The sequence below is a fragment of the Xenopus tropicalis genome, chromosome 9 (genome assembly GCF_000004195.4).
Source record: "Xenopus tropicalis strain Nigerian chromosome 9, UCB_Xtro_10.0, whole genome shotgun sequence".
NCBI classification, from domain to species: Eukaryota; Metazoa; Chordata; class Amphibia; order Anura; family Pipidae; genus Xenopus; species Xenopus tropicalis.
Window position 1 is genome coordinate 48,884,440 of NC_030685.2, and position 23,512 is coordinate 48,907,951.

Consider the following 23,512-nt stretch of genomic DNA (forward strand, 5'->3'; position numbering starts at 1 on the left):
CCATTTTAGCCATAAAATGTATTTAGCTAAGCTAAATTCAGCAGTAATTCTAACTGATGATTACAAATGTGCCCCTTAGGGCAATGAAACATGGGGAGATTTGTTGCCCATGTTAAAAAATAACTACTGTGGGTGACAAATCTCCCCAAACATGCATTGCCTTTTCCTGACATTTAAATCAACGCTAGTAAATTACTTTACTCATGATGATCTTAGCGTAGGGCAAGGCATTTTTGGGAACATTTGTTGTCCACAGTAGCAATGTAGGCAACACATCTCTTTGTGTGTCACTTCTGTGTGTGCCCTTAAAGTGATTAAATTAAAAGTATCATTTAACTCCCACAGATTACCAGTCCCTGCTGTTTTAAGCCCATATGAACGTGCCCTATTGGATCCAGAAGCCCTTTAGTGTTCAGCCAGGTAATCATCACAAACACACAAACTTTTTACACAAGTTGGAAGGGCTCATAGCAAGAAAAGGGTTATTGGCAGCTAACGCAAGTGGATGTTTTTTTTTTTCATTAAATTTCCTGTCTTTGTTGTAAGTTGTTGCCAGTAGAATTACTGTATATTGCAAAAAGTAACCAGGCACCTAGATGTCCATCATCTCATTCTGAAACAATGGTATTATTAAAAGATGGTGAAACTCAGAAATTTGCAATGAATCCATGCCTGCTGAATTATTTCGCCCATCACTATTTGTGACACTTACATGCTCAGTGTGCTCTGGGCAGAAGCTAAATAGATAAACATTTTTCATTGTTTATCTTATAATGTTATATCGTGGCCCTTAATGTGATATATGTTTTTTGCATCTGGGAAAATCTGAAACTAAGTAGGAGATAAGCTTTTCTCATCAAACTAAATCTGTTCTCATGTAGCATGTACGTATATGGAACCAGGGCCATATGGCATACACCCTTGGGTACTATGGACTGGAGGAAACTGATGTGATTTCAGTTATTTAAAAATGGATTATGAGGCCTGTATGTTTGACTTATGTGGTGGGCAAGTTATTTGAATGCTTGCTAAGGGATCACTCAAAATAATATTTCAGAGAATGGAATTATGAGCAGTAATCAGCATGGCTTTATAAATTATAGGTCATACATAGGTCAGACAAATTTGATTATGAGGTTAGTAAGAAGTTGAGCAGAGGGGTTGCAGTATTGTTGTGTATTTGGATTTTGCAAAAGTGCTTTTTAAACTAAAATCTGCTGGTTTTAGTCATGTTATTTGTACATGTATTGGACAGGATCATGTACAGAGGGTGGTTGCCAATGGTACATTCTCTATTTACAGTAGTGTTTTTAATAGGTCTCACAGAGTTCTGTATTGAGTCCACTGTATTTAACTTGTTCATTAATGACTTAGGGGAGGGTATTATAATTAATGTATTGGTGTTTGCAGATGACACAAAACTACGAAGCCCAATTAATTGAATCCAGGATGTGGCATCCTTGTAACAGGTTATCGGCAAACTGGCAATCTGGACAGCTGAGATTTAGGGGCACATTTACTTACTCACGAACGGGCCGAATGCGTCCGATTGCGTTTTTTTTGTAATGATCGGTATTTGGCGATTTTTCGGAAAATTGTCGCGACTTTTTCGTAGTCTTCGCGCTGAGTACGAAAGATTCGGATTCATTCAAGCTTCAGTATGGTGACTTTTCTTGGGCCAGGTTGGAGCTGCAGGGTGCCATTGAGTCCTATGGGAGGCTTCCAAAATCATGTTAAGTCTGAAAGTTTCGCCCGCCGCTTACGAGCGCTCAATACGAAAAAGTCGCAACAAGATACGAGCGCATCGTAATGGCTACGAAAAACTCGCATTTTTCCGCGCAAATCGTATTGGTAACGAAAAAGTCGCGACATTTTCCGAAAAGTCGTAAAGGCGCCGAAAAAAATCGCAAAAATACGGAAAAGTCGCAAAATGTTCGTTTCCCAATCGGAATTTTTCCAATTCGGATTCGTGGGTTAGTAAATGTGCCCCTTAGTGTTAAATGTAAGGTCATGCTCCTGGGATGTAAAAATGCGCAAATCACTTATACCCTTAATGGGACTGCACTAGGCAAATCCATAATGGAGAAGGACCTTGGAGTCCTTGTAGATAATAAACTTGGCTGTAGCAAGCAATGCCAGGCAGCAGCTGCAAGGGCAAACAAGGTTTTGAGCTACTGTAAATTAAAAGAGGCGTAGATTCTCAGGAGGAGAGGTCATTCCTTTACTTTACAAAGATCTGGTTGGCCCAGTCCAGAATATACCGTGCAAGTTTTGGTCTCCAGTACTCAAATGAGATATTATTGAATAATAAGAAGGGCAACTATGTTGGTAAAGATTAAGGAGAGTCTCAGTTATGAAGAAGTATATATTGCCCTTTTCCATCCTTTCCCTTGATCCACCATTTAGTGATAGGCCGTGTGCCCCCTCAGAGATCACATGACCAGAAATAATGCAGCTTTAACTGAAACAGCAAGAAGTGTGGAAGGAAAAGATAGAACTCTGTCCATTAAAGGAGAAGGAAAGGTAAAACCTAAATAAGCTTTATCAGAAATGTCTATGTAAATACAGCCATAAGCACTCACAGAAAAGCTGCACTGGGTCTTCTATCAAAAGAAACACAGGATTTCTTGTCTCCTTTTTTGTAAACATGTACTTCGGTCTCAGATTTCCTCTCTCAGAACAATCCTTCATTCCCGGGGCTGAAGTCTGTGCAGTTCTCTCCCTTCCCCTGCTCCCCCCCCCATAAGAATTCAGAAGAATTCACTCCCCCTCCTATCAGAATGTGTGATCTATACTACCAGCCCCTAGAGCTGTAGCATGAGGCTACGGGAGACCAAGCTAAAATGGTTTCTAGGTTCTAGAGCTTCTAGGGCTCTTTATTCAAGTATGGTAATTCTTTCTGCAGAATAGATATAGTGTTCTAGGTGTCACTAATGTGGCTAATCTATTGGCAGTAAAATGACAAAATGACTTTCTTTCTCCTTTAACTGGCTGATATGGCTTAGCATGTACGTGTCGCTTGTTTGTGAGCACTGTGAATCCTATGATCCCAGGAGGCAGCCCTTAACTCTTAAAATGGCAATATTTAGGAGTACCCAATAGCACATTCTACTAAAAAATGGTTTATTTAGATGAAGCAGGGTTTTACATATGAGCTTGTTTATGCAGTATATTTTTATAGAGACCTACATTGTTTGGGGGTATAGTTTTCTTTAAAGTGGAGATATGATAACCATGTATAAATATAAACATGGTTATCATCGTTCAGGGAGAATTCTCTTCCTGAAGTGGATGTACTGGCCGACACATTAGATATCTTCAGTAATAGATAGCTTCAATAAGGGGTTTCATAGGCATCGGAATGGGGGGGGCGGCAGGGGAGCTGTGGTTTTTGAAAGTTGTGGCAAAACAGAGGTAGTGGGGCGGGCAACGCAGGTGGAGGGTTGGGCGGCTCAGGGGCAGGAGAGGAACAGCGCAGGTGGGATTCAGGGCCACAAAAAAGTGGGTGTGTCCAAAAAATTTTAGCAAGTGAGAAAATACAGGGTTTTTAAAAATAGTACAATGTTGTTTCAATTGCCATCTTGGGATTAGGAAGATTTTTTTTTTCCACTGAGGTAACCTAAGTTACTACATTACTATGTTACTATGTAGAGAAACCAGGCTATACTTTGGGCTCATAAATATTTGTAGCTGGTATTTTGGCTCCTATAAACACAGAACACTTAGATATTGTTGTTATATCACAGTAGCTGGTACTTCGGCTTCTATAAACACAGAACACTTAGATAACTGTTGTTATATCACAGTAGCTGGTACTTCGGCTTCTATAAACACAGAACACTTAGATAATTATTGTTATATCACAGTAATGCAGACAGGCTGTTAATAGCTCACTATATTTTCTCACACACAGACTGACTTCCCAAACACCTCCCACTATTTCCCAAGGGAGCAACATTCTGAAATGCTTTAAAAGCCATTATCTTAACATACGACATCTTGTGCAAATACATAATAGTTGTAAAACCCACTAAACAGTAAGCTGACCCAAGAAAACAATATATTTTTTGGAAAGTACACTTTCAAACTCCAACGACCAACCATCAAATCATCAACAGTATGATTTTTGCAAAATATTCATATATTGGTCTGCATTGCATTTTTAAAAAACTATCTCGTATTAGCTCTTGGGTACAGGCAAAATATTCTAAATGTAAATTAAAACATCTTTCCTCAGCAAACAGATAACCCAAATTCATAAATAAATATATATATATATATATATATATATAACATGAAATAATCTGTGGCCGGCACACCCGTAAAATTCAAAAAAATCTTTTTATTGAAGACTCATTGGTTCTGAACAATGAGTCTTCAATAAAAAGATTTTTTTGAATTTTACGGGTGTGCCGGCCACAGATTATTTCATGTTAAATACTCGAATTTTGGCTGTGCACCCCATAGAATACTAAAGCCTTGGAGCGCAGACACCATCAGGACTTATATATATATATATATATATATAATGTTGCAAGAAGACAGGCACTCACATATAAGTAGGTCCAAGGGAGCCTGGGTGCAGTCCCAGTCCCTTTGAGAAAGGCTGTGGATGCAGCCGAAACGTTAGATGTTGATTTGAATAAACACCTCTACATTTTCTATATAATGATATAGCTATAAATATAAATTATAAGTATGTATTTTTCTTTCCTAGAATCAATACCAGTAACATTTTTTTGAAAAAATTTTATGTGCAACAATTTTTTTTCGCTTCAAATCGATTAAAGTCAGTGGGTGTGTTTACTCACTCCTGCCTCACAACTTTTTACGCAGGCAACCTATTCCCACTCCAAATACATTAAACTCAAAGGGCATTTTTTCATTGATGGTGAAACGTGGAATTCTGTGGCGAATCCATGCCTGGCAAAAAATTAACTCATAACTAAAAAATATCTTTCTGTTCTAAACTGCCAAATTGCATATCTATGATAAAAGTTTTTTGGTTTTGTTTTCTATTTTTTAAAACTTTTGTAAATGAAAAATATATCAATCCAACTTGTAATGCAGCAGTAAAGTGTGACTGAAGCCACAAGTTTATACACTCCCTCTATACGCGGTTAGGCTCAGGAATAGGAGATTCTTTAAGTTAGGCACCACTGTGAGCATCTGCTAGTGCTAGGGACAAAGTCACCTATAAGTAAGTACTACCTCTGGATGCCTGTGTAAGACTGTTAAGTGAATTACATTGTCTGAAGTATTACAAAATGATTGATACTACCTCCTATACTGTATCACCAAAGAGATCAATGTACAATCAAACAAATAAAAGAATTACTATTTATTGCAAGAACCATTGGCACCCAAGATATTGTGAAATCAAGTTTTGTGTGTAATTTTAGTTTGGCTTTTCTCCACCAATAAAGCCAGGGCCCACCTGAGATAGAGTACCTTAAAACTACTCATACTAGGTAGCAGAGAGTAGTCCATCTTACATTCAAAATGTCTTTGTACTCTACACTACAAATATTTGATAACATTAGAAACTTGTAAGAAATATCTCCTCAAACTTTGTTTTTCTAAAAAAAAAAACAAAAAAGCTCGCCATGTTTTTTGGTGCAAAGCTTTTTATTTAATTAAATAAACAGATAAAAAAAAACAATTTGAAAGAAAATTTTTTTTTTTTGTCAATTCTTTATTTTTTGAATTTTGCATAAATGGGGAAGGGTATGGGGAAGGGTACAGAAAGGAAAAGGGGAAGGAGGGGAAGGGTAGGGAACATTTTCTTATACATTTTATCACATTTTAACAATTTAAGTGAAAGAAAATTTAAGATAAAAATGACAATCTTATATTGGTATGTTTGAACCAAAGTTCAGCTAATAATAAATCTGCACTTAAGTGCATAAAAGTTTAATAGTGCGGGTCAGAGTAAAAAGTGTATGTGTGTCACTTACCTCGCTGCAGGCAGGAAGGCAAGTGTCTGAGTCAAGAAATTTACCAATCCAAAAAGAAGGACACCATGTAGAGCAGCATTGGGTGTCTCCATATGCAAGGGCAACAACGAAGATTTGAAAATCATGTTTCTGTTATTGACTTGGGCTCTCTGGACTAAGTAGGGAGTGAAGTTGCTACTTTAAAAGCTATTCATCTGCTTTTAGAACTGCTGCAGATTATATAATTTACATTGTGAGGCATTCTTAGTTTTTCCTGTCCAGATAGAACATTTTTCAGCTAAAAATGTTAACATCTAAGGGCTCAGGCACAAGGGGAGATTAGTCGCCCACGACAAATCTCCCTTGTCACGGGCGACTAATCTCCCTGAACTACCATCCCACCAGTGAAAATGTAAGTCACCGGTGGGATGGCACATGCTGTACAGGCGATTTCGGCAAATCGGCGAGGTTGCCTCGCGAGGCATTTTCGGCGGTTTGCCGAAATTGCCTGCGCAGCGTGTGCCATCCCACCGGCGACTTACATTTTCGCCGGTGGGATGGCAATCCGGGGAGATTAGTCGCCCGCGAACAGGGAGATTTGTCGCGGGCGACTTATCTCCCCATGTGCCAGAGCCCTAAAGCTAGTTAAATTTAGCTTTAGGGTGAAGACACACAGAGCTACTAATAGCAACTACTTGTCATAGCTGCTAAAAAAGACAATGCTGATCATTTACTGATAATTGTCTCTATGTGTGTTTTAGCAGAGGCAATTGTCACCACTTTCTATGGCAGGGTATTTCCTGGAGTTTAGTAGCCTTGAAAAAGTAGCTGCTACTAGTAGCCCAGTGTGTCTTCAGCCTTATACAGCATACAAAAACCAGAGGGGCACAGGCCCTTAGTGTGTACCATTTGATAACTTATAGATACATACTATATAGATAATAAAATTACATTTACACAAAGTGTCTGGAAATACAAGCTTAATAAGCTCCTGCAGATGGGTATAAAAGAGTGAAAGCCTCCTTATTCATAAAGCAGATAACACCACCAGCACCATGTACTTAGAATTAGTAGGCAGATCATGAAGTAGGATAGGTCTGATACAAATGCCTCCTGGAGTGCAGAATTCAATAACCAACACCTTTAAATGGTATTTGGTCCAACTTCATCAGGGTTAAAAAGCTTTATGTATATACTTTTATTATATATTTGATTGCTTCACCATTATAGGAGCTGTAGGATCTTCTCTGTTTTTCCTTTGCAATCATACCTAGGAAATTGCTTTAAGATTGTTATTACATTTTTTCTTGAGTCAGGCATCTCTAGCACAGAAATCTGTCTGTGACAAATTCTGTTAAGTTAACTCAGACTGTACAACAATATCCACCCACACTTGGAAAGCCAACATGAAAAGTCAGACTTCAGTTAATTTATGTCCGCATTCACAATACCGCATGAATGTTTGTTCAGTTCAGTTCTGCTCAGTTACAATAGATACAATTTATTTTAATTAAAAACTTAAGTTGAGTAGCTCAACATGTAGCAGTTGTACTGTGGAATGGTGCTTACAATAAAGTGTTGTTTGTCAGTGTTATTATAATACAAAGCACAAAATGAATAAGAAAGATATTTGTTTAAAGAAGAAAAACACAGTTAAAGGTTAGTTAACTTAGGTTCAGTTATTGCTCACTTAAAATGTACTTTAGCATCTTTGTCTAAATTTACTTTTTAGGATTGAGGTAAGATGGTTGCAAGCTCCCACAGAAAACAATGCAGAAACATTATATACTCAGGTGCTGAAAACTAAAAAAAAAATATTATTATTAAAAAACCTACCATAAAGAAAATGTTTGAGGTATACAGGACAGAAATAAATAAGACTAATATTTTTTTTTGTTTCTGGAGCTACTGGTTCTGTAAAAAGTTTGTCTGAATAAGTTTTCATTTAAACAAATGTTAAAAAGTTCTTTTATACATTTGTAAATGTTTGTAGGGTAGAATAGGATTTTTTTTTTACCAGCCATGTAAAGTGTGTGTATGAGTTCTAATAATTGTTTGCATTCAGATAAGTGACCTCCCCTATACTTCTGTTTTTATGCAAACAAATTATTTCTTTGCACGAGCTGTCTCATTAACTGCTAGAAATTTGTCAGTGGCAGTAATATATTCATGCTCTTTTATGCATACTTACATCCTAGGCGAGACAAAGAATATTGATTGCTTTATATTTTGTTAACAATTTTTTTTATTGAAAATAGTTTTATACCTTAACATTAAGAAAAAAACAGAGAAAAAGAAAAACATTTGGTCTGCAGAGTAATAACTGAGAAGTATAGCATGTGGAGCAGATTGGCTGTCGGCCTGGAAAACGTGGCTTTTAATGCACGCAGAGCGGATCGGACGGTGGCCTGGAAAATGCGAAAGCGAACATTTTCCAGGTCGACCACCATTCCGCTCCGCTCTGTGTGCTCACACACTCTGGCTGTTGTCATAGGTTTTTGTCAAATCAATAAATATTGCCCTTTTACATCCTTTCCCTTGATCCACCATTTAGTGATGGGAAGTGTGGAAGCAAAAGGCAGAACTCTGTCCATTAATTGGTCCACATTGGTAGCCCCTATGTGGACAGGGAGTTGAGGATCAGCATCCCCTGATGACAGGTCACATGACCTGAAATGTGTAGGGAGCTGCATTCTTGTCAACTAGGCGTTGATTTGTTGAATTGTTAATCATCGATAACAACAGAATGGTATTAACTATTCAGTCAAATGTAAAATGCTTCATTTCAGCACAGAAAAGAAATTGTTAAACATTAAAGCATTATTTTTTTGTATTTAATCATTGGTACTGCTTATAGTGATGAGTGAATTTTTTCACCAGGTATGGATTCACAGTGAATTTCCGCATTTCATCAGCAGCTAAATGTTTAATGAAACTTTCAAGAAAATTTGCCACAGAAAAATTAGTCACAGGCACGTCAAAGATGTGTGCGACAAAAAAGTTGCGAGACGAACATGTTTTGCAGATGTTATGCCGTTTGTGAATTTTCCTGTAGTTACTCAAATTTTTTTTTACTAATAATAAAACAGCATTGCTTTATTAATGGGCCCATTAGTGATCTGAAATGTGCAAATAACACAAGAGGGAAGAGTACATTATAAATAGGTCATATCTGTTTTTCCATGCAAGGGAATATGAAAACAGAACCATACTTTTTTGTTGGCTAAAACATGAAATACAGGTGGGTGTATCTTATATAACAACATGTAAAAATATAAACCAATGCAAACTGTACATTTTTTGTATAATTGCATAATTAAAATAGATCCTTCTTTTAAAGGGATGGTTCATCTTTAATTTTTAGCATGATGTAGACATTAATATTCTGAGACAATTTGCAATTTGTTTTCATTTTTTATTATTTGTAGTTTTTCAGTTAATTAGCTTTTCCATCAGCAGCTCTCCAGTTTGGAATCAGCAGCTATCTGGTTGCTACGGGTTTGTTTGTATCAACCTGGCAGTGGTTTGAATGACAGACTCAGGAGGGTACCTGAATAGAAATATAGAGCATAAAAAGTAATAATAGTTTTTTAGCTTCCAGTGTCAGCTATCCTTATTTAGAAGCTGGAAAGATGTAGACGACAAGGCAAATAATTAAAAAAAATATTAAAAACAAACAAGCAATAGCAAAGTTGCTACGAGTCATTCTATAACAGGAATCCCCAACCTTTTTTACCTGTGAGCCACACCACATTTAAATGTAAAAAGAGTTGGGGAGCAACACAAGCATTAATAATTTCATGGGGGGCAAATAAAGGCTGTTATTGGTAGTCCCTATGTGGACTGGCAGCCTACAGGAGGCTCTGTTTGGCAGTACACCTGGTTTTGATGCAAATAAAACTTGCCTCCAAGCCAGGAATTTAAAAATAAGCGCCCGTATTGTGGTCACTGGGAGCAATAACCAAGGGTTTGGTGAGCAACATGCTGCTCATGAGCCACTGGTTGGGTATCACTGTTCTATAACATATTGAAAGTTAAATTAAAGGTGAACCACCCCTTTAAGGTGCAGAAAAAAGATACAGCATTGGTTATTTTAAATTATTTCCAAGATATCCAAAAAAGTTTCCTAGGTATTTATTTGATTACGATAGGTAAAGATAATGTAGGACAGTTTGGGATACCTTAAGAAATCATGTGGGACAGCTAGTTCTCCATCTCTACATCCTAATAAACTGCCTAATAGAGTAGAAAATGTAAATGCCGTTTGCAGTACTGTAGATTGCATTAAAATGTATTATAACATTTAATTCTTCAGTTTAGCTAGTTTTTATTTCCATGGACTCTTGATGAGTTTGCCTTGAAATAATTGGATAATTTTTTGTGTTTATTTGAAAGGCATTATGATTATAACTGATTATATAAAAAGTGTGAATAAACTTTATTTCAGACACCACTGTGATTCCTGTGGTTTGTTTAACTGGTTTGCAGCAAGTCCCTATTTCACAGTTACCAATTATAACTGAAACAGAAACATTGTATAAAAATGTTGCTCTGAGGGGTAATTTATAATAAAAGCTGCTTAATGTGGAAGGAACACAATGATGTAGCCATACAGAAAATGTTCAAAGGATGAATTATTTCACTTATTTGCTGCAAATCAGAGTAAATTAAAATTATATATTTGTGTAAAAAAATTGTTTTTGCTTATATGTAAAGTCTACAAATGTATCTTTAAATGAACTGTTATAGTATGATGTAGATGCTGAAAGCCTGAGACAATTTTCAAGTGATTTCATTTTGTTTCTTTAGTGGGTTTTTTTTTTAATCATTTAGCTTTTTGTTCAGCAGTTCTCTAGTTAGGAATTCAGGAGCAATCTCCTATCCAATAAGTGGCTTTAATGACACACAGGGAAATGACTAGGAGAGGACCTGAATAGAATTATAAGTAATACAAAATAAAATTAAAGACTCCCACAGCAATAGTTTGTTGGCTGCAGAGCTCTGTAACCTTCAACAACAAGAGAGCATGTCAAAATGTATATGTATATGAAAAATTGTTAAACATAGCTCTATAAAATATGAAAAGTTTATAAAAAGGTGAACTGCCTTGTAAATATTACATTAATCTACAAAGCAGCTTTATATTAAAATGATTCTGTCATGATAGTCATGGTGTATTTTTCATTACTGCATTATACAATGTACATTGTAAATAATTAATTCTACCATTTAAGTTTTACTTTTAACCCAATAAATGTATTGTAATAATGGTGTGCGGGCAGGCACCTTAGGGCATTGTGCTTGATCCTGAGCTTTCAGAAAGAGACAGCACTTCATATTGGAACTGCTTTCAGATAAGCTATTGTTTCTTTTACTCAATGTAACTGGAGGAGTCATGGCTTTACTTGAGTGCTATTCTCATATTTACCACTAGACAGGGCATGGGAGCATTTTTAGCAAAGCAGATGTTAGGGAGCTGTTAACTTGTTACCTTCCCATTGAAGCAGCACTATAACCGGTGCATTTTGTAAAAAAAAAAAAAAAGTTTGGGCCATACTGGAGGATTAATTAGCCTCCTGGGTTAACTTTTACTTTCAGTCATTTGCACCTCCTGCTTCTTGCAGTAGCAGACAGCATTCACAGCATTCTAAACATAGAATTAAATACCTTTCCAAAGAGCAGCATTCCTAAGGGAAGAGAACTCCAGTATGTGAGTGGACTATTGGAATGGAGTGTTTGACCCACCTGTCCTTACAAAACACCCCAGCTTCCAGGTTCCAAAAGCAAGCTTCTATAGAAGAGAAAATATCTTTCTAGAACAGATAATGCATATTTTTAATTTTCCTTGAAGTTTACATCTCCAACTCAGATGCATGTATACAGTACTTTTTACTAAAAATCCTATACAAATGAAAATGAAGCTGAAAGAACTGATGAGTTTGCTCAGAGAAGTGGCACACTATGAAGTTGTGGGTTCAAGAAAAGAGACTTGAGAGACCCAAACAGTTCACACAGAAAAAGAGACTAAGGAATAACAGTTAGATATGTATGACAAGCACAAGAAGTAGAATAAAGAGTCAAAGACATTGAGTATACAGGTACTATCAACCCTATTCTAGAACTATTCTGTAAAAGCAAGTTATACACCAAATGGTAGTGTTTTGGGGATGGGGGCCCTTAATTGAGAAAGACCTGGGGATTTAGTTGTCTAATTCCAGGCAGTGTAATTTAGTGGCTTCTAAAGCAAATAAAGTGCTGTCTTGCACAAAAAAGAGCATTGGCTCAAGGGATAAAAAAATAATTTTGTCTCTTAATAGGACTCTAGTAAGGCCTCACCTTAGGAATGCAGCGCAGTTTTGGCTCCAGTTCTTAAGAAGGATATTAATGAGCTGCAGAGATGTGCAACTAAACTGGTAAGGGTATGAATGATTTAAACTATGAGGTTAGTCAATCTGGGGATGGTTTTTTGTTTGGAAAAAAGGTGCTTGCGAGGGGACATGATAACTTTTTACAAAGCACATTACTGTTATAGACAGATAGGGGATGTTCTTTTTTCCCATAAAAGGCATCAGCACACCAGAGGCCACCACTTTAGATTAGGGTAACGGAACTTTCATTTGATGAAGCATAGGTGGTTTTTCACTGTGAGGGCAGTGAGGTTGTGGAATGCCCTTCCTAGTAATGTTGTAAAGGCAGATTCTGTTAATGCCTTTAAGAAGGGCCTGGATGAGTTCTTGAGTGTATAGATAGGTCAGTATAGGCTGTGTGTGCTGGGTTCACTTGGATGGGTTTAACTTGATGGACTCTGGTCTTTTTGCAACCCAATGTAACTATTTAACTATGTAAGAACAACTCTAGTTTATGTTGCAATGCCTGGCAAACATGGATACCAAAGCAGATGACCTGAATATCAGGCTCAGGTGAAACAACATCAGACTGATTGGCCTGTCAGAAAGAGTGGAGGGTGGTCACCATTATTATGATTTTAAAGAAAATTGTTTTCCCACAGGAATTCATGGTAAGTTAGTTAACATCAGTTCTAAAAGTTTGCTGACTTTTATTATTATGGCGTATCAGTGAATTGTATCAGAATGAAGATTTGTTTATTTACACAATAAACAATAGATGGAGAAATACATTGTTGATTATACTAAGGACTGATGTGACAAACCAGTGAGCCAATGTATTGGTGCTATAGAGTATAAATTAATAATAATGCTAAATGGAGAGAAGAGGTCACGTTTAAAAGAGAACATCAGAAGCTCAGTCTTAGACATATTAAGGGTCCCATTCGTGATAGCACAAATTTTATGCGGTTAAAAGCATGACTGGAAAACACTTGGAGTAACCACGATAATTTCTGATGTGCAAAAATTATCTTGGTCGTATGAAAATATTGTGATTGCGATCCGAAAGTCAAATTTTCGTATCCGAACGACCATAAACGGCGTGAAAACCTTTCTGATTTTGGAAGCCTCCCATAGGACACTGTACACTTCCAGCCTGGCCAAAACATAGTCACGATACCGAAGCTTGAATGAATTCCAAAATGATTGTAGTCTTTGGGAAAAATCCGATTTTACCGTAAAAGTTAACGAAAACCACGAAAAAGTTGTGTATTTTAACAACATTATCGTGGTTATTATGAAAAGTTCTATAAATTAGAAAATATACAATTTTTTCTGAAAAAAAAATTGTGCTTTTACGAATGGGCCCCTTATTGTCTGTTGAAAAGCAGCAATTCAGAATGAAATGGCACTTGTGTTACCTATGCCTTGATATTATGATAACTGTTAGGTATGGCAGGGCATGAATAGAGATGTAGCGAACCTCGCAAAAAAAGTTCACGAACTTCCGCCAAAAAGTGCGAACGTTCACGAACTTTGCGAACCCCATAGACTTCAATGGGAAGGCGGACTTTAAAACCTAGAAAAGCCATTTCTGCCCAGAAAACTGATTTTAAAGTTGTTTAAAGGGTGCCACGACCTGGACAGAGCCCTAGAGGAACACGTTGCAACACTGCGTTCAATCAACAATCTTGAGAGGGGTCTCTTGCTAACTGAACAAGAACTAGTGGGGTCAGATAGTAGGGGGGGAGGGGAGCAGCAAAAGGATGATAGGGCAGTAAGCTGGGTGACAGTTAGAAAATCTAGTGTGGGGAAAAGGAAAAGGGAGGCTGCTCCAGGGTTTGCGCATCCCAACAGATTTGCCAGATTGTGTGAAGAAGATGGGAGTGTGAACTCTGGATTGGCGGTTCTAGGTGAGGCTGATCTCTCTAACAGCCGGGAGACCAGTTTCACTAGCAGTGGTGGGGAGGAGAGCAGAGCTAGGCCTAAACAGATGGTGGTTATAGGGGATTTGATCATTAGGAAAGTGGACAGGGTAATCTGTCAAGCGGATCACTTCAACCGGACAATTTGCTGTCTTCCTGGTGCCAGGGTTCGGCATGTGGTTGATCGGGTTGACACATTATTGGGAGGGGCTGGGCATGACCCGGCTGTCTTGGTACATATCGGTACTAACGACAAAATGAACGGTAGGTGGGGGACTTTAAAGAGTGAGTTCAGGGATCTAGGCTCTAAGATTAGGCAAAGGTCCTCCAATGTCATTTTTTCGGAAATTTTGCCGGTGCCACGTGCAAGTTTAGGAAGACAGCGGGAGCTTAGGGAGCTAAATGCGTGGCTAAAGTCTTGGTGTAGGAAGGAAGGGTTTGGGTTCCTAGAGCACTGGGCTGACTTTTCCTTGGGGTACAATCTATACAGCCCTGACGGATTGCACCTCAATGGAAGGGGGTCTGCTGTGCTAGGGGAGAGAATAGTTAAGAGGTTGGAGGAGTGTTTAAACTAGACAAGGGGGGGGGTGGGTGAGCTAGAATTCTATGGGAAAATTAGTGTAGACGGGGTAGGGGGACTAGCAAAGGGTTGTGGGGGAGGAGTGAGGGGGGCATATAGTTTATCAGATAAGGAGCTTCTGTTACAAGGAAAGCAGTCTCATAATTGCCTTAGCTCTAACTCTCCCTTAGCTAATGTAAACATCAGAGGGAGAAGTAGTAATCTCCGCTGCATGCTGGCTAATGCGCATAGCTTGTCGGGTAAATTAGGGGAGCTGCAAGCTATTGCATGTATTGAAAATTATGATTTAATAGGTATCACTGAGACCTGGTGGGATGATAAATGCGACTGGGCTGCGAATTTAAATGGTTATACACTTTTTAGGAGGGACAGAGAGATTAAAAAGGGGGGAGGGGTTTGTCTTTATGTAAAGTCAGATTTAAAGCCATGTAATAAAGACATTACCAATGAAAACGTCGAATCTCTTTGGGTAGAAATTTCAGTAGGGCTGAAGGTCACAAAGAAAATGATCATTGGTGTATGCTATAAACCACCCCGTATAGATGAGGGGGATGAGGCCCAGCTATTGTTGCAAATGGAGGAGGCTTCAAAACTGGGTCAAGTTGTTATTATGGGGGACTTTAATTATCCGGACATTGACTGGAGTAATGGGGTGGCTAAGTCAGAAAAAGCTAGTAGGTTTGTAAATATGCTAAATGACAACTTTTTATTTCAGGCGGTTCAAGAACCCACTAGGAATGACTCTATTTTGGACCTGGTGATTTCTAATAATAATGAACTCATCTCTAACATTTGTGTGGGTGAGCATTTGGGGAACAGTGATCACAACATGGTCTCCTTTGAGATAATGCTGCAGAGACAGCGCTATAAGGGAGTAACTAAAACACTCAATTTTAGACGTGCAGACTTTGCCAGTATAAGGGCATCTCTGCAATGTGTCAACTGGGAAAGGCTTTTCATGGGGTTAGACACAGAAGGAAAATGGAACATCTTTAAAACATTGCTTTGTAGGTATACACAGCAGTATATCCCTCTTGTAAGCAAGGAGAGGCATCGCAAAGCAAAACCTTTATGGCTGAATAAAAGTGTTATTGTCGAGGTTGGTAAGAAAAAACGTGCTTTTAGGGCATTCAAGTTAGCTGGGACAGTAGAAACTTTCATCAGGTACAAGGAAGCAAATAAAGCATGCAAAAAAGCTATCAGGCAAGCTAAAATAGAAATGGAAAGGGATATTGCAGCTAGGAGTAAAAAGAATCCTAAATTATTTTTTAATTATGTGAATAGTAAAAAAATGAAGCAAGAAGGGGTGGGAACTTTATTATCACGGGGGGGTACGTTGGTTGATGAGAACGGGGAAAAAGCTGAAATTTTGAACTCTTATTTTTCATCTGTCTATACATCTGAGGAGCCAGATAATGAAGGCTTTCCTTTTAATATGCCCAGTTCTAGTAATTTAGCTACTGGCCAGGACCAGGGCCGGATGGGATTCATCCCAGGGTATTAAATGAGCTGAGCGCTGTGATTGCCAAACCTCTTCACTTAATTTTTCAGGATTCATTGAGGTCTGGCATGGTGCTGAGAGACTGGCGGATTGCTAATGTGGTGCCGTTATTTAAAAAGGGATCCCGTTCTCAGCCTGAAAACTATAGGCTTGTTAGTCTGACATCAGTAGTAGGAAAACTTTTGGAAGGGGTAATAAGGGATAGGGTACTTGAATACATTGCAGTTCACAATACTATTAGTTTGTGCCAGCATGGTTTTATGCGTAACAGATCTTGCCAGACTAATTTAGTCGCCTTTTATGAGGAGGTGAGCAGGAACCTTGATGCTGGAATGGCAGTTGATGTCATCTACTTAGATTTTGCTAAAGCGTTTGATACAGTACCTCACAGAAGGTTAATGATCAAATTGAGGAATATTGGCCTAGAACATAATATTTGTAATTGGATAGAGAACTGGCTGAAGGATAGAGTACAAAGAGTGGTTGTAAATGGAACATTTTCTAATTGGACCAGTGTGGTTAGTGGAGTACCGCAGGGGTCAGTCATTAGTCCTTTGCTTTTTAACTTGTTTATTAATGACCTGGAGGTGGGCATAGACAGTACTGTTTCTATTTTTGCTGATGACACAAAATTGTGCAAAACTATAAGTTCCATGCAGGATGCTGCCGCTTTGCAGAGCGATTTGACAAAATTAGATAACTGGGCAGCAAACTGGAAAATGAGGTTCAATGTTGATAAGTGCAAAGTTATGCACTTTGGTAGAAATAATATAAACGCTAACTATCTACTGAATGGTAGTGTGTTGGGGGTATCCTTAATGGAGAAGGATCTAGGGGTTTTTGTTGATAACAAGTTGTCTAATTCAAGGCAGTGTCATTCTGTGGCTACTACAGCAAATAAAGTGCTGTCTTGTATAAAAAAGGCCATTCTCAAGGGATGAGAACATAATTTTGCCCCTTTATAGGTCCCTGGTAAGGCCTCACCTTGAGTATGCAGTGCAGTTTTGGGCTCCAGTCCTTAAGAAGGATATTAATGAGCTGGAGAGAGTGCAGAGACGTGCAACTAAACTGGTTAAGGGAATGGAAGATTTAAACTATGAGGTGAGACTGTCGAGGTTGAGGTTGTTTTCTCTGGAAAAGAGGCGCTTGCGAGGGGACATGATTACTCTGTACAAGTACATTAGAGGGGATTATAGGCAGTTGGGGGATGTACTTTTTTCCCATAAAAACAATCAACGCACCAGAGGTCACCCCTTTAGATTAGAGGAACGGAGCTTCCATTTGAAGCAGCGTAGGTGGTTTTTCACGGTGAGGGCAGTGAGGTTGTGGAATGCCCTTCCTAGTGATGTGGTAATGGCAGATTCTGTTAATGCCTTTAAGAGGGGCCTGGATGAGTTCTTGATCAATCAGAATATCCAAGGCTATTGTGATACTAATATCTACAGTTAGTACTAGTGGTTGTATTTATAGTTTATGTATGCAAGTGTATAGATTGGTAGGTGTGGGTTGTGGGTGCTGGGTTTACTTGGATGGGTTGAACTTGATGGACACTGGTCTTTTTTCAACCCTATGTAACTATGTAACTATGCCAGAGGGGGATCAAGGGCAAAAATGTCTCTGAAAAATACGTTGTTGACACAGCGTTGCGTTTTGTGCTGTAAAGGGCAGAAATCACACTACATTTCTAAACTTGTGTAATAAACTGATTTTACAAGGACTATTGGGTTACAGCAGATGAGATCAGCAGGACAGCTGTCCCCAGCAGCTACATACAGAGCAGTAGAAAGTAGATTACTAGTCAGAAAACCTACTTAAACTCTCCCTCAAATCAATGCACAGCTCTCTCCCTACACTATATCTTCAAGCACACACAGGCAGAATGTAAAATGGCTGCTGGGCTTCGGTTTATATATGGAAGGGAGTGGTCCAAGGGGGGGGGGGTGGTCCAGGAGGGAGAGCTGCCTGATTGGCTGCCATGTATCTGCTGGTCTGGGGTGAGAGGTCAAAATTTGGCGCCAGCTAAGGCGAACCCAAATTGCGAACTTGCGAACTTGCGAACACCCGATGTTTGCGGGAATTATTTTGCCGGCGAACAGTTCACTACATCCCTAGGCAAGAAGATCTGCGTGTCATCAGCATAATGGTAGTAGGAGAAGCCAAAAGCTGTAAAGGGATAAATATGAAAGTAAGAGTGAGAAAATTCAAGCAATGACATCCTTTGATAGGACCATGTGATCTTTGTCCTTGGTTCTGCAAACACTTGGAGAAAAAGAAGAGCCACTGATCCCAATCTTTTGGGAGGGAGTGGTCTGCTATAGTAAATTGTACAGGAACATCAAGAAGTATGAGAGTGATATATTGTCATTTGTCCTTAATGGCATTGATGTCATTGTTGACCTTGATTGAAGCAGCAGTAGAATGGCTCATTTGGACACCTGACTAAAATGGATCATGAAGACATTTGTCATAAAGGAAAATTTGCATTAAATTTAAAAATGTAGTTTAGAGTATAGTCTCCTAATATATTTATACATAGTGGCTATTCTCCTTATGTACTCTTGCAATATAAACTTTAGTAGCCTATCTTTATGCCTAATGATTAACAATCCTTTATTAAGGGCAGTATAATATGCTATACTGCTTTTAATATAGGACAATGGTTTTCAGGCTCCACGTGCTACAAATTTACTTGCCTGCATATTTATAAATATAAAATACATAACTTTTACATACTGTATCAAATCTAAAAGAAAAGCAATTCAACCTGTACTTCAATGCACTCAAAAATGTCAATTAATAGTCTTATGGGTATTAGAGCACCAACTTTACCATTGGTGCTATGACATTTACACCATTCTTGTTTTGTTTTTTTGTTTTTTTTAAATTGTTAGCCTACACCTCCAGAGGGGGAAATATTTTAATGTGATAGGTACCCAAAACATTTATGTGGCAAATGCAGATTTATCAAAATATATTGTAAAATCCTTGTAGACAGCAGCACCATGGGTCAAAATAAACTGTGAAAAAAAATAAGTGTGTTGAAGTCACATTCTACTTATCATTTGGGTTTACAATCTCTCGAAAAATTCCAAAAACTCGAATTAATTCTTGCTAGGACAACTCCCACTGACTAAATAAACTCATGAGCTTTAAGAGTTTTTGTGCTTAATTATAGTGATGAGCAAAATTTTTCACCAGACATTTGCCAGATTTGCAGCAAATTTCCATGTTTCGCCATTGGTGGAGTGTTTCGTAAAACGGGCACAAAAATTAGCCATGGAAAAATTTACAGCGCAACAAAAAAAGTTGTGTCATTTTTCACGTTTTGCAAATTTTTAAGATTCACTCATCACTACTTAATTAATATCAAACATTTGAGTTTTGGAAACCCTAATTTGAATTAGTGAGTTTTAGCACAAAAAATTTGAATCACAGCAAAAATGTTAATTTGAGTGTTGATAAATCTACCCCAAAAGATGCATACATCACATATGAATTCTATTGTGGACTAAAAGCATATAATTCAGATCATCCTGTGAACAGGTTATGATTCAACAGGTTTATTGGCTGAATCTTGCTTCTACATATACCGTATATACTCGAGTATAAGCCGAGTTTTTCAACACTAAAAATGTGATGAAAAAGTAACCCTCGGCTTATACTCGGATATATACGGTAATTAGATATATACGGTAATCTGTTGCGCGCACCCAGCCCCCCCATGGACGACCTTACCATGCCTGTAAACGCGTCGTGCGCACAACATGTACGTGTCTGTGCGGCGCGTCAGCAACCCCCCCATCCCCCGTGGGCGTCCGTACTTTGTGTGCTAGCAATAGCCGGGCAGGGAACAAGCTGTGCCGATGCGCTGTGGCTGTGTCTGTGCGGCGCGTCAGCACCTTCCCCCGTGCCCATCCGTACCTTGCGTGCTGTTCCCTTTGCAGTGCAGCGATGCTAGCCATAGCTGGGCAGGGAGCAAGCTCTGCCGATGCGCTGTTAGCGGCTGTGTTTGTGCGGCGCAGTACCGAGTGAGTGTCTGTGCTATGTGATCTGAGCCGCACTAACTAAAAATAATCTTGGGCCTTCAACCCATGCAAATCCCAGGAACCTCCTGCTGCTGCTGCTGGGGCAGCCAGGCAGTACTCATATGCCTTATTATGTGCGAGCCCAGAGACAGGCAGGGCTGCAGCCCACAGAGGGAGGAACAATTAACTGCCACAGCCTAAATAGCAGCTTTCCTACAACAAAAACAACTGCAAGGGGAAGCTATTACTGAAACACCCAGGTAAACAACTCTAGATATGATATGTAACAAAGGTAAAGTGGTTGCTTTCTTTCTAATCTGTTATCCTCTAGTCATGCAAAGCACACAGCAGGATGGCAAGTACTTCATAATTAGTGTGGAAGCTTCCTTAGCCTTCCCAAACTTGCTTTTGTCTGCTGATGTAGAATTTTTCTTTCCCTAAATTTGATATGTTATCTGATCTGATATGTTATTTGATTACTGAAACTTCGCCGTAGCTGCTGCATTCCCACCCTAGGCTTATACTTGAGTCAATACGTTTTTCCAGTTTTCTTAGGTAAAATTAGGTACCTCGGCTTATATTCGGATCGGCTTATACTCGAGTATATACGGTATCTAGATCTATATCCCATATATCTATTTGCTCTTATGAAAATATTACCCATGCTAAATTCCAAGTGGTAAGCCCTGCAAAGTATGCATTTTTATATACATAGTGAAATTGCTTTACTGGCTGCACTTTTTATTTAAATGTAATGCAAACTATGGCCTTTCACTGCCGTGGACTCATTAACATTTACCCGTGGCCTTACCTTATTCTTTCACTAACAAAGGAATTGAAAATTGCTACTTGTTGAAGTAATTTCTCACTGATTACTTTCCTGCTTAGAAGATTTCAGATTTACAGTCTGAAATGACCAGATAACTAGCAGCTTAGGGTTTAATTGCTTATATCTGTTGTATTTTGTCCAACTCCCTACACTCATAATTATAGTGCTGTGAAATATGCCTGTTAATATACTATATAATATATATATATATATATATTATATAGTATATTAACAGTATATATATATATATATATACTGTTTGAAAAACTGTGAACATGTAACACCACTTTAACAACTATCACATAATTAATACACATTTTATTATTCTTGACACAAGGAGTAATTACATGCTTTCTCTGAAATATATAAATTGAAGACATGTGTTCATGCCCCTCAGCTGTAATTCCACAAAATATCCATTGTGCAATCTTATTTAACTGGGTTAATAACTACAAAAAATTAAGCAGTCTATGCATGAGTAGGTTCTCAACATGCAAGCTGAGACTTGTAAAAAAGAGCCTGTTTTGTTTGTTGTTACCAAACTCAACAAAAAATCTATTATACACAGAGAGAGGTAAGGAAAAGAGCACTTGCACTAAAAAGGGCACCTGAATAGGGGTAGTGCACCTTTATGCTAGTTGAAACTAAAACATGTTCCTCTCAGGGATGACCGATTTTACACAATATTTTAACGCATGCGCGATAATTTCCGCCATGTGCGAAAAATCGCACGCCATATTAGTGCACGCTATTACACACGTAGCACTTACTTTCTGAAAACTACTGTTCCAAAAATGACCATTTTCCTGCAAACTGGAGGCTGCATCACTCTAGGGCCAACACATACTTGAAAAAATCCCACTGCAAAGTCCATGTTGTGTTGCCAAAAGCTCACGAACCGCAATTTTCTTAAAGTACCGGCTGCCCCAAGTAGGTGTTAATATTCACACAGATTAATGCGATTTTTAGCGCGTTTAACGCTTCATATGTGTTTGTGAATCATGCGTTAGTACTATTTCTATTCGCTAATTAACGCAATGCGTTAGAAATAACGCTTTGCAATGATGCTGTTTTTTCCCCGCATGCGATATGCAGATTAATGCATGCGAAATGACTTTGATGAATCGGTACTTATTTACCGCGTGCTTTTTAATGCAAAAACATGCGTTAAGCGTTATCCACCTTTAGTGAATCGGCCCCTTAGTTACTACAATTCAAAGCAAACCAAAACTAACATTTTAAAGTGTTACCAAAACTGACATTTTGAGTGCTATCTGTACAAACAATAATGTGTTTTTGCAATAGAAATGGTGTGGTTTGGGTAGGGGGAGGGGTTCCCAACTTATGTACAGGAAAATGTAGGGTTTACATCTTGTTTAAAGGTGAACTTAACTTAAAATTAACTTTTATGGGCAGATTTATTAAAATGTGAGTTTAGAGCTTGATAAATAAAAACTTTACCATGTTCTATTCATTCCTATGGGACTTTTGGAAATGTATTTATTTATTGTTGAACTCTGAAAGGGCCAATTTATAAAAGCACGAATTTCGGATTGTTAAAAGCACGATTGGAAAAATGTTGTAGTAACCACGATAATTTCTGATGTGAGTAAATTTTCGTATCTGAATGATCGTAAACGGCACGAAAACCTTTCTGACTTTGAAACTTCAATACATGATTTTGGAAGCCTCCCATAGGACTCAGTGGCACTCTGCAGCTCCAACCTGGCCCAAGGAAAGTCTCCCATAGGGCTCAATGGCACTCTGCAGCTCCAACCTGGCCAAAAGATAGTCACGATACCAAAGCTTGAATGAATTCCAAAATGTTCGTCATTGTGAAAAATACTACTATTTAGTGCAAATTTATGCAAAGAAAGAAAAAGTTACGTAATTTTACCGATATTATCATGGTCATTCCAAAAAGTTCTAAACTGTAGAAAAAAATCTGAATTTTTCTCAATCGTGGTCATCGTTCTTTAATGAATGGGCCCCTAACCCACCAATTGATAAATACACTTCTAAAAATCCCATAGGAATGAATCGAACGTGGGTGAGTTTTTATGTATTAAGCTATGAACTCACATTTTGATGCGTCTGCCCCTAGTATGTTGTAGACAGTTATATTCAGAGAAAATATGCAATGGTCTTTATTTATATTTTTTGTAATAATGATTTTACTTTTTATTTGGCAGCTCTAAAGTTCATAAGGTCTCCTAGCAACCAGACAGTGGTTTGAAAGAGAAATTGAAAGATAAATAAGAGAGGGTCTGAATAGAAAGATAAATATAAAAAAGCAATAATGATGATAAAATTGCAAGGCAACAGTCTTTTGACTGCAGAGGTCAGTGACCCCATCTGAAAATTAGAAA